Genomic DNA, 12,081 nt, shown 5'->3' with positions numbered 1-12,081 from the left:
ATATTTTCGGGAAATGGCCGCTTACATCATTGCCAGACGTAATTCACTATTGTGGTAAAATAATTATGAGTAAAAAAGTAGGAATTAGGACGTTAACCAGAAATGTGGCAAGGGCGGCTGATAGATGGCACCACTGAGTTTGTTAAACAAACAAAAAAAGGGGCGAATAAGAACGTCAGGTGATTGGTTCCAGATTGGCTTGCACAAAAATCAAGCTCCGTGTGATGTCCTCAGCTGTATATGGGCCTCGTTATAGGCCGTAGGGCATTAATGAGCGCAGAAAATATATGCGATTCTCAGTGGCAGGACCAAATATAGGACGGAAGAACTATTGATTCCGTAAAGCTTCGTAATTGATGATAACGTAATAAGGCAGGCGAGCTGGTTAAAGTAAAACATGAGACGTCTTGTGTTTGTCCCCTCTTTGCAGCCTTGGAGTTTATAAATGTGTAAGCTCCTTAAATCGAAAACATTTCATTTCGCAAAAGGAGACCATTGAGCCGCAGTCGAGTACACCAGTTCACTGGGGGTTTCCTTTCGCATTCCCCTATTGTTCAGCTACCAGGATGTACTGGCCGCACACGGCCGTAAGACAGCGCTGCTCCGGAATTCGAAATGAACGTTCCTCAAATGGGTCGGTGTTTGAATTAGAAGGATCAAGAAGAACGGAGGGGGGAGACAATTTCGGGCACCGCCGCATGTGAGTACGTCGTTAACGTCACTCCCCCGCTGATCTGTCGAGGGGAATCAAGACGAAAAAAGAGATTGAAGCGGGCGAGAAAAATAGGCGCCGGCGACGTTGAGCTCGTTAGAAAATCCATCGGCGGCAAAAAAAAAAAACGAAAAAAAAAACGGTGACAAGCAAAAATGCGTGATGGGGTGTAACCCGCGCAAAAAGCGAGTGTGCAAGCCACGCCGCAAGCGGCAGTGCTCTGTGGCTGGCCCGCCGCCAGACATGCAATAGGCGCGTTATACACGTAGATACCGGCATATAGCTCATTCTTTTTTTTTATTTTTTTTTTTCCTGCGACGAGACAAGCTCTACACAGACTTGCGCAGGTGTCAAGGCTCCTTGCTTGCCGCCCCGCTTTTAATTTAGACAACCCCCCCCCCCCCCTCTTCCTCTCGAGCTGCGTGAAGGGAGCGCGAGAGGGTATGCGACCCCATATTTAACAACCCGACGCGACTCACACATACTCCGAGTATGCGAACCGCAAAGGTAGATGGCTAATCGGTACAAAAAGAAATAAAAATGAAAGCGCTCACGCGTAGCCATTACTTCATGTGGAATCTGATATTTTAAGCTGAGGAAATCTAATATGCGGGACTTCTTGCTCGTAAACTTTCCACGTGTGTGATTTCTCTTATTGCCTCGATTATCTCAATTCGTGTACCTGCAAGCAATGCGATAATCTGAAGTTGTCGCAAGTCGGCGAGCACAGATTTAGAACAACTTAGAACGAAACTTCTTGAACAACGTGCTCTCGCCTGCAGCCCCGCCAATTCGTGTTTCCTAATTCCATTTGTTTTGTTTCCAGGTGCGGCATTGCGTGAACGTCCCTTTTTTACGCGTCTGCAGCATTCGAATTGTTCGATATTTTAAAAGTTGTAGTTACATTGGATTGGTTTCCTCTGCGTCAGTTCCAACACTATGTTCACGACCTTCCGAATGCAGCTGAAGCTACAACCTGTGGCGTTTGTATATACCTCACAGACATATATCGCAGTTCATACCCGGCCGCAGTGAGACATCGCTTAGTTACGGACAGGAGGCATATATAGTTTAGACGTTTCTCTAAGAAGAACACCTGCTGTTTCTTGAATTGCATACCGAATAATTTGTTCAAATACATATCCACTGAGAAAAAGTATCGTATATATGAGGAATGGCAGTGCAGTCAAGTTTCATGTGAGTATCGTGTACATTTGATACTTCCATCCGGTGTCAACGTCCGAAGTCACGCCCCACAGCGGTGCACAAATCATTTGTTAGAGTCGCACGGCTAATTGGTGGCTGCTGCTGCAACGCAAGCTGTTATCATGATATGTTTATTACAATTTCGTGAGTTACTCAATCTATATAAAAGGAACGGCATTATCATACTGTCAGGTTATAATTTCACTACGATACAAAACTGAATTCCAGGTAATATTTGTATGTATTTGTTTGAAGAAGTCGTTTCTAGAGGCCCTTCGGAAAAAAATGCGAGATTTCGGATAATTCGATTAATTTGAGGTTACTGGCATTCACATTTTACTTCAGGGGCCCTAAACTCGTCAAACATAAAGTTCGAGCAAAACGTTTGCGAAGCGCGCCGATCGGACGCTGGCGACAAAAACGCGAAGTCATTGTCGCGATTGTCCAGTCGGTGCGCTCCGCCAACTTCGGCCCAAACTTTGTGTCTGACGAGTTGAGAGACCTTAAGTCGGCTTTGCATTATATGAAACGCCCAGCTATAATTCACCGCGTTTTACCCGCTATGCAAAACACAAGGTCGAATACCTTAAACAAGCCAGATTAATCAAGTGGAGCGGAAATTCCGCAAACGTTTCCTAAGTCTGGCGACTGCCGAACGTAAGTAAGATTTCGCATAGAAAATAAGCTGAATGGGGCAGGGAGCATGACCAACTTTCTGCGACATTCCGCAGAATAAAAAGTGTTCAAGGTATACGGCTGGGCGTCGATTAAAATTTTTAACCCAATTAATCACCACCCTTTAATCGATTTCTTAGTCGATTAATCCGTTTCGTTTATTGGTATGCGTAATATAAACAAGGTCAAACTTTATTTTTGTTTCGTCTTGTTTGCCTTTGTTGAATATGTGATAAACGGTGCAATATACAGCTGTGATTATGAATCAATCTCCGAGATAGGAACAGTTCAGAGACACTCAATCTCACAGATTGTTATACTTCAGCTGCATGAGACAAAGAGATTCCTTGATACTTTCCGACACGAGCGACCTCCTTTGATTGTTCCCAAAAGTCTCTGCTGCACTGAACGGATTCTTGAACGGCGCTGTTCTTGGAGCAGCAAGCGGGGACACTACCTTTCTGCACTTGTCTGGAGTAACTAATCTCGCCCTTATACGGTTCACTTTATTCTAAAATTTGACCTAAAGTTTGCCCTTCATACATGTGTACTCCTCCACATCTGCGTGGTGAAAGCGCGTAATTTTTACTTTCTTTTGGTTCGTCATAACTTTACCGATTAACCGGCTACAAAAATTAATCGCGAATAAAGCATTCATATATTAATCGGTAGGTTGATCGATCAATTGCTCAGCTCTAGTTCAAGGAAATATCAAAATTCTATTTGATTTCCGTTCTATGATACAGAGGCAATTACAGTTGAAGAAAAGCAGGAATTGATAATTTTGTGAATCTGGTACTGTAAAACTCTTTGTTTTTGCGGTAACAATTTCTCGAGAATCGATCACAGAGAGCATAATCGCGGCCACTGAATTCCGTGAAATCCAGATGCCTGCAATGAAACGCGTAAGGACCGAAATTTTCGCGTGCCCTTAAATTTTGCGAAATTTTCGATTAGCGAAATTCGCGAAAATGAAGGGCTCGCGAACATCAACTGGTTTTACAGTATATGATTCATTGCAAAGAAACTGTAGAGCCACAGAATAAAAAGTATAAGCGCCCAAAAGTTCAGTTACGGCTTATTGACATTTTATGACTCTCATCTAAACTCTATTCCCGGGGAACCTTGCGATATTTATTGTTGTTTAAGTGAAATTGCCATTCTAGCGCATTTAGCATGGCGTTCATGTCTAGAAAGTTGGAGATGGAGAGGGTGTGGGATTTTGCGATAGCTCATTTGAACGATGGAGGACAGCGCTTTTAAATATTGGCCTCTTTCGTCGAGTCTCTGTGCGATTTTTGCATTCTCTCACGGCTGTTAGGCTTACTGCGTCTGTGAGATTAACATCGAGAACAAAAGACGACGTTCGAACACTAGAGATTCCGTGTAAAGTTGGTTGATCGGCGATTTTGCAGTAAATTCATGAACGTGCGTATTGATTTGACACAAGCAATATACCGATTGCGTCTGAAATAAGGTTCGTTAAGCTGACATTCTTTGTGACGGCCAGCACAAAATACGTTGAAAAAGGGCGACTCTTACTGAGGCAAATTTTTGAATTTATTGTCACGCGTCATTGCGTGATTACCTGATTTAATCAAAGTAATGGGATCTTTTTGGAATGCACATTTGTGTCCCTGGAATTTGTCGCAAGTTCTACTCAAATGAGCATCTCCACGGACTCGAGCGAGCGATTTTTGTTCCAGCTTCAAAATTTAGCTATCAAACGCACTTCGAGCCTTTCAACATGAACACGGTTTAGTGGCAGATGAATATTTGGTTTCTAATGACGGTCGGATGTTGTCTCACTGCTCTTCCTGTTCGTTAGGGACCTTTTCTGCATCATTGTGCAGCATTTTCGTCTCAGTATTGCAAAATCCCTGGCTTATCAAATCTTCTTACGGTAACAGCTAACTCAGATAAGTTTGAATCAACATTTGGGGCGTCTATATAAAGGTATCTCGACAGATTGATAGCAGACGAACGCTTTAGAGCTGGCAACAACGTATTTTTTTATTATCATATCTTCCTCTTTGCTTGTATCCTTCGCTGGCGAATTCCCCAACGTATTCCCTAGAATTCCCCCGAGAGTCCTCAGTTTTCCCTTCTTTCCCTCTCGGAATAGACGTCGTGTCCCAAAACATCTTATTCGCTTTACTCGCAAACGTATATGCTTACTGCGCATCAGACACAGCAAGTTTGACACCGACATTATCAATAATTATCCAGCTGTTACTGCTTCATTTTGCACAGTGCAAGATTTTTCTTTTTTTTTACATGTTCATTTTATTTTATATAATATACTTAGACTGCAAAAGCGAAGTCTTGTGCGAAACGTCAGCTGCAAGTTCGAGGTTATCCAGAATCTCCTTCCTCAAAGGTTTCTTTATTTTGTTGTTGTGATTTTTACATTGCCGACTCGGCATGCAGTTGCCTCACGTTTGTTCATGTTCGTTTTGTAACTTTCCAGATATATTAAACACTTGAGCGCCATTTATGTGCAACGACACTTGTAGGCAAGTTGTAACCTCCTCGTTTGGCGTGATGGGCAGGAGTTTCAGATAGCACCTGCAACGGCTGACTCGTGGAGTCACAGCTTTCTTAAAAGCTTTCCTTGTCGCTTTGGAAGTGGTGGAATTTTAATCACGGGGAAAGAGAAAAAAAAAACGATTACGAACTCAAAGTAGAGTTATTCTTACTTTTTTTCTTTTTAGAGTTACTGTCGAGTTTTTGTGTGACATATTAAAGTTGGGTCACATGGAAAAGAAGGTTCATCGTCACGAGTGCCTCACCTGCAGTCTTAACAAAGAAAGTGGAAAAACGCAAGCATGCTAATGTATGATACGATATTTCTATTTTCGCCTAAGACAGAACTATAACAACAACAACAGAAAAAGAGAGAAACTGTAAAACTGCTAACAACCTCTACTTTATTTAGTGGCGAAGTTAAAATTGTGCACGTCATCATTTTTTTTTAATATTTTAGCATTCGTTTTAATTTTGGATAAAATATATGAAAAGGTTCAATATCTCGGATTGCAGCTATAGCTTTATAACCTCAAGGTCAGGAAAAAGAGGGACTTCTAAAAACAGCGAAGGTGTCAAAACATTTAAACGGATGCACCCTCTAATCTCCGACGGAGTTTCCTGACTCTGATGATGCTTAAAAAAAAATTAATGAAAGGTAGCCGGGTGACTAATCGTAATTATAAAAACCCGAGACTGGAAATAAAGAAAAAAAAGGGACAAACACACAAACACACGATCCCCTTAATCGATGTGTTCCGCACTCTCAGGTGTTTATAATTGGGAATTGGTGATTTTTCCCGCGTGGCGAATAAAGCGTAATTAATGTGATCCTTTTCTTTCTTTTTTTTTTTCTTTTTTTTTTTTACAGAAAAGGATTGACACCGAAAACTTTCTCTCAACCGGATACATGGAACAAAAAATGGATGAGGCTTCGTCAAGATGAAATCAAATGAGGTCTGAGCTTCGCCAATTATCCCTAACATGACCGACAATCTCGAACACCAGGTTATATAGGTAATACGTCTTCGCGTCAAATTCAAATGAATACCCATGATGGGACATGACATTACCCATTTTACCAGAGTTCTTGCTTGTGGAAATCCAGGCCTTACTCTCTTGACGGTGTCACTGATTTGATGCCACGGGCGGGTGCAAAAAGCTGCACGACTTGGAAGCTTCTTACAGTTATTTTTCTACACGACTCGAATGGGAATGCGTGCGTCCCTGTTGACGCCCTTCTTGCGATGCTCACGAAATATAAATCTGGTCGCTACGTTGTGTTTGATATATCTAGGTGGAAAATGGGTTTTAAATAAGAGAAAACTATCCCGCATGACATGACCTTTTTCTCCCCGCGTGCCGTATTTCCCAAATTTTTTGAATAAGCGATTTGAACAGGCAATCCAACGGCTTTCGGTTATTACAGAGTGGTTCGCATTTCGAAACTACGGCCTAAATTAATATGAGTGGAATAAATATTTCTATCAAGGCGGATATGTAATTGTTGCCTATACGACCACGGCAAGTCGATGATATGCGCTGAAGTAAAACAGAATACAAATGTAAACTAATATTTGTCGCGTTGCCGATGCGAGAAGTTTTTCGTGCAACGAACATAGTTCTTCGTAGTGGTTATGCTTGCTAATTAAACTTGCGTGAGTTGACCCACTTTTTGTAAGTTCGCACTTTATCGGTAACCCACTTCTTGCGATTGTTTCTACTTATGTTTAATTTTTTTTTCCTTCTTCCATTTCTTCGGTGGTTGTTTGCGCCCTTTCGTAATCGATATATGTGGCGACTTTTCGCTAGTGGAAATAATCGAGGATTCGTTCGTATGTGGGACACATGCTATCGTGATTGATTTACAGCAGTCGAAATGGACTTGTAAGACGGAAGGTGGCTGGCTGTTTGAATAGCGAGGGCTGACCGAAGCGCGTGACAAGCAACCCGTCTTCTGATTGTACCGTAATAATATAGCGTTTTGTCGGGCCTACGAAATTTCCCTGGCAGCTCCATTTTATCCCTATCGTTGTCTACAGCACCCCATACAATTAGCCGCTCTTCACGTGAAGATATCAAGTTAAAGTGACACAAATTGGACATGAAAACTATATATATATATATATATATATATATATATAAAGCGTATTCAGGACTTTGTAAAAGCCGGTTTATTAAGAAAACTAGCGAAAGAGATAAAAAGAAAAGGAAGTCGAACGAATGAAGGATCTATAATTAAATGAAGGGTTGTTGGTCAGAGGATTCACTGAGGGGAACGTATGGGCTACCCCATATGATTCAGAGTATAATGTGATCTCACACGTGGGATAAAGCAGTAAATCACCTCGTTCACACACCTGCAAGAATCTTTGTTTCACCAATAGAAGAGACACTTTCTTTTAAGCGAACGGAATTCGTAATTTACGATGAAATAGTGAGCTGAGAACACGATCGGTCCTACCTCAAAACCTTAAAACAATACTACGTGCGTGAGATTGGCGCTTTCAAAAAACCGCTTCGTACCAACCATTTCTTTTTGTCTTTTTTTTTTAGCACAGCAGGTTTGTTCATTTCGCGGTTAACTTAAAAAAAAAAAAAAGAGGAAATAAAAGGCCCTCGCTATTCAGAAGTCTTTCCTGCGTCTACACCCAGCTGCATCGCTCAGCATGTGTGAGGCGCCTAAACCAAAAAGAAGAAAAAAGAGATAATAAATAAACGTGACGAAATAAAAATAAATATGAAAAAAATAAAATGAACGAAGTTGGAGGACAAATTTGTCGTATATAATCTGTTGCAACAACTGTAGGGACGTGTTTAAATAGATTCAAAGGCAACGTTGGTTTCATTTTTTTTATCCCTATGCCTCGTGCTAGGGAACTAGGGAACATCGGTACTAACTCCCATGGCCCCCAGGCTCGCTTACTCTAAAACAAAATGCCTAGGTAGTACCGTGGGAATGACCGTAACACACTTCTAGCCAATCAACTGTCTCGCGATTAACCTGAAAGTAGAGCTTATCGTGAAATTTCGAAAGCCAACAAGACCTCAATGACGGGCATCGACGAGAAAGTGGGCGCACATAGCTCCGCCAAGAAGGAGATGTGAAGAGCGGTGTGATGTCAACACTGAAACGCAGGCAAAACGATGTTTTATGAACAGGAGAGGAACGCTTTTGACCGATTAACTGTCACCGACGTGGCCGGAGGCGAATGGCCGCAATGCAAGGTTCCGAGAGGATGACAAACGACAGGCACAGCAGCAGCACTGCCAATACACTAACAGTGTCAAGGTTCCCGTAGCATCGCCGCCGTTGTAAAACGATCCTTGTCAACGCTCGTAAAATGGAGCGTCACGCTCGAGGACACAGTCGCGATCCGACCGAACACATGGCCGTCGCGCATCAATCAACGACACCGCGTGGATACGTAAACCGCGTAAAGAGGGGCATGCTCACTGCTATTTTCGAGTACTAAATAGCAGCGTGCAAGCGTACCCTTTGGCGCGGAGGAGCTCTCGAAACAAAAGGCGTGCACAACGGTGACCGACCGCGTGTCAACGAGAAAAAAAAAGACACACGCGTCGTATACTGACAGACGTGGGGAACCAACCGGCGGGTTGTTGCTCGCGCCGAGCTCGGCGAGGCTGGTTTTCGGGCGTTCGTACCTGAGGTTCTGGGGACGTCGGGTGCTGCGGCGTCGCGTCCCCCCTATCCGAGGAGGGCACGTCGCGCGTCGTCACAGCTCAGAGACGCGACAATCCAATGCGGGCCATGGCTGCACACGCGTGGGCGCGCCGGCTGCGACGGCACTCGCTTGACGCTGGGGCAGTCGACGACGGTGGCGTGACACGGCGACGATGCCACGGCGGCGGCGGCGGCGGTCGTCGTCGTCGGCGGCTCGAGTCCGACTGCGCGGCCGGCGGCGGGGAACACGCGCGGCGGCGTCCACAACAGAGAACACGACGACGCACACACACACGCGGGTATTCGCCGTCCAAGTACTACACTCGGCGCGCAGTTTGGCAGGCTGCTCTCTGAAGTGCCCGGTCGGCCGCCCCGGACCGTCGGCGCTGCCCTCTCCCCCGGACGCCCCGAAGCTGGGCAGTTCCGCCGGAGACCGCGGGGCGGCGAGCGCGGCGCAACCTGGCGCCCAATGGCAGCGCCGCTCGGCGCGCCGGGGGACGCGGGAGGACGCGCCGGAGGTCTCGCCTCCCTCGCTCCAGACTCCGCCTCGAGGCTTCCGGCGTGAGGTTGCCAACTCCGCCTTTCTGCTCCCTCCCTCCAACGCCTGCTGCCGTTCTCGGGGGGGACCCCCACAACTCCCCCCTCGAGCACCGCTGCCATGCATGCCGCCACCCGGCCTTCGCCACGACCGCCTCGCGGGCGCTGGACGCCCGAGGGGGGGCACCCCCCCTAACTATTAACCGTAGACGCGGGGGGGAAAAAAGCGATAATCAGACGAGGGGGGCCGGCCCATGGCGGCTTGGCCCCGTGGGGAGGGCGACCGACGGGCGAGGGAGACAAATTAGCATGGCTGTCGACAAGCCGCGCCAACATCGGTACCCAGTTGTCAAAAACCGATCCTGGCTGTCCTCCTCCTCACGGTTGAAGAAGAAGAAGAAGAAGAAAAAAAAATGTTTTCCCTCTCTTTTCGTCGGTTAAACACGGTGTGGCACCAACCACCGAGAGGGTCTATGCATCTGTAGCTACGTTTGTTTGGGGAGTGTCGTCTCACACAGGGCTGTCCCTCCTTTTTCTTTTTTCTTTTCCTTCTCCGGGACCTCTCTTGTCCCGCAGCCGGGCTGGAGTTAGCTCGAGCCCCTGTCCTGGGGTTTCGCCGGATCCTCCGTGGAAATCTCCCGTCACGCTGACGCTGTTTATCCCCGTGTATGGATGTGTCGCGACTCGGGCAAATATAGCGCGCCGGTTTCAGCCGTGAGACGCACACGACGCCTTTGTGCACCCCTGGTCCTTTGTGGGGTGATGCTGACGTCATTGATTTGAGGTCGGTGGGAGCCCCCCGCTCCTCCCGAAATAGAAAAAAGAAAAGGCGAGGATCATCTGTTAGATCCACAGCTCGCCCTTCTGCTCCTTTCGCTGGTGCGCGAACGAGACCACCCTACTTACTCGCGCACTAAAGCGCGTAACTTTTATTTCTCTTTCCCCCCTTCATCCTTTCAAACGCACTGGTGCAAAGCGCGCTATTCGCGAACCAACATCGTCTTAGACATGGCGTGATTTATTTTGTTAACGTCCCAAAAACGAATCGCTTGGGATGGCGACGGCTCGAAATGCTCGAAATTTGTTTTTCTCATTCACGTGTTTTGCCATGACCAATACTTCATCCAAGAAGCAAAAGTACATCGGCGAGCTGGTTAGGTTAAACCTCGAGAAAAGGGAAAATAAAATTGCACGCGGCACCGCGGAAAAATTTGTATCGTGATGTCCTTTATTTTATTTTTTCCTTGTCTCAAGGATTGGGATGCTTTATCCACATATGTAGCTTGTAACGCTGCGCTAAAAAGAAGAAAAAAAATTAAACGATTGTGCAAGTTTCACTAACCTGATAATCTGAACGCCCAGACACGAAGAAATAAACATGTTATTTCACCGTGTGTGAGGATTTAGATTATAGCGTTTCCTAACCAGCTCGCCTACACACTTTGCTTCTTACAATACTTCATTAGAAATCGTCCCGTCCATCTCCGAACAACTCGTGCCTGTTTGAGTACTATCACATGTGCCCGACCCCCTCTCGAGCAACGACGCGATCCAGGGACATCCTGAACCCGGAATACACCAGCAAATCCGACAGGGACACTTTATCGATTCCCTAGGGAAGGCCTGGCGCTCATCTTGAGAATGCTAGGGAACCCTGGTAGCCGTGGCCGTGGCGTGCTTTTTTTCTCCGAGGAGAGCAGTGCAATTGAGACGAACATCATTTGCGAAGCAAAGTAAGATTGTTCTATTTGTATCTGAACGCGTTCCTCGCTGAGGGATGACTTGTCTTGGCAAAGAGAATAACGCGATTTCTGAAGGAAACGTCTCCAGTGGGTCATTATACGTCTTTTACGCGTGAACTAACTTAGTCGAGCACCAGCAATGGTTCGATTCAGTTGCAAGTCGCAAAACAGAAATCTGGGACGCTATATTTGGGGCACGAATATCTTGATTTATTAGTCGAATAACTTCGCAGAAAGGAAAGTTTGGCATGGCGATATTTTCAGGATTACTTACGGCGTTTTCCAAATGTGGGCAAAAGAACACAAATTTCAGCTTCCACGGCCTTTGTTCGGCATGTTCCCCATTCGCTTTGGCTTAAACTAAAAAGAAAAACATACTTGTGCAATAAAACCGTAATATTTGGTTAGCTTATGTAAGTGGTAACGAAGCCTCCAATGCTGCATTTATGTTTGCAGATCCAGCACGTGCTTCCCGTGTTTGTCGGTGTGTCCTGGACTTCCCCGCGAAAATATAGAAAAATACTTTTGTCATAGCATAGTCTCGACGACATACGAACTTTCGTGAGAAAAGAGATGCACTATACTGGCGCCCCCCGATGCCGAAGGAACTTTTTATTCGGGACTTTGCACACTTCTTTTTCAATTCCTACCAATATTATATACGAAATGAAGGACCCCTGGCACGCCTCAGCGAAGGACTATGGATTTAGACCACCTGCCGATATTTATCACGTAACTATCATTTTAGTTCTACTGCGCCTTCGCCGCAATACATCGTTGTCACACATTAAAACATTTTACACCGTCAAGGGTGAGGGACGATTCATTTGCACCAGGGCTAACACCCCAAGGGCGTCCCAGCAGCGCCTCGAGGGTGAACACCACAAATGGTGCTGGTGATCCTTGCGACGTCCTCTTTGAGACCCTTGGACACATTCCCTATGAGAGAGAGAGTATATACATGCAACACACATCGCATAATGTTCTCAGATAACATA

General features: G+C 45.6%; 1 protein-coding gene across 1 annotated transcript in view; it reads right to left on the bottom strand.

The window, feature by feature from the left end:
* The window catches only part of LOC8023365 (homeobox protein araucan), a 134,047-nt gene extending 124,769 nt beyond the window's left edge, over positions 1-9,278 (bottom strand). Inside the window, exon 1 of the mRNA XM_002400517.5 lies at positions 8,786-9,278. The gene's annotated coding sequence lies outside the window, so the exon portion shown is untranslated. The remainder of the gene's footprint in view (positions 1-8,785) is intronic.
* Between the last annotated feature and the right edge of the window lie 2,803 nt (positions 9,279-12,081).

The sequence above is a fragment of the Ixodes scapularis genome, unplaced genomic scaffold (genome assembly GCF_016920785.2).
Source record: "Ixodes scapularis isolate PalLabHiFi unplaced genomic scaffold, ASM1692078v2 PGA_scaffold9__187_contigs__length_104089568, whole genome shotgun sequence".
NCBI lineage: Eukaryota > Metazoa > Arthropoda > Arachnida > Ixodida > Ixodidae > Ixodes > Ixodes scapularis.
The sequence above is the reverse complement of the archived record's forward strand: the minus strand, read 5'-3'. Positions and strand labels throughout refer to the sequence as shown.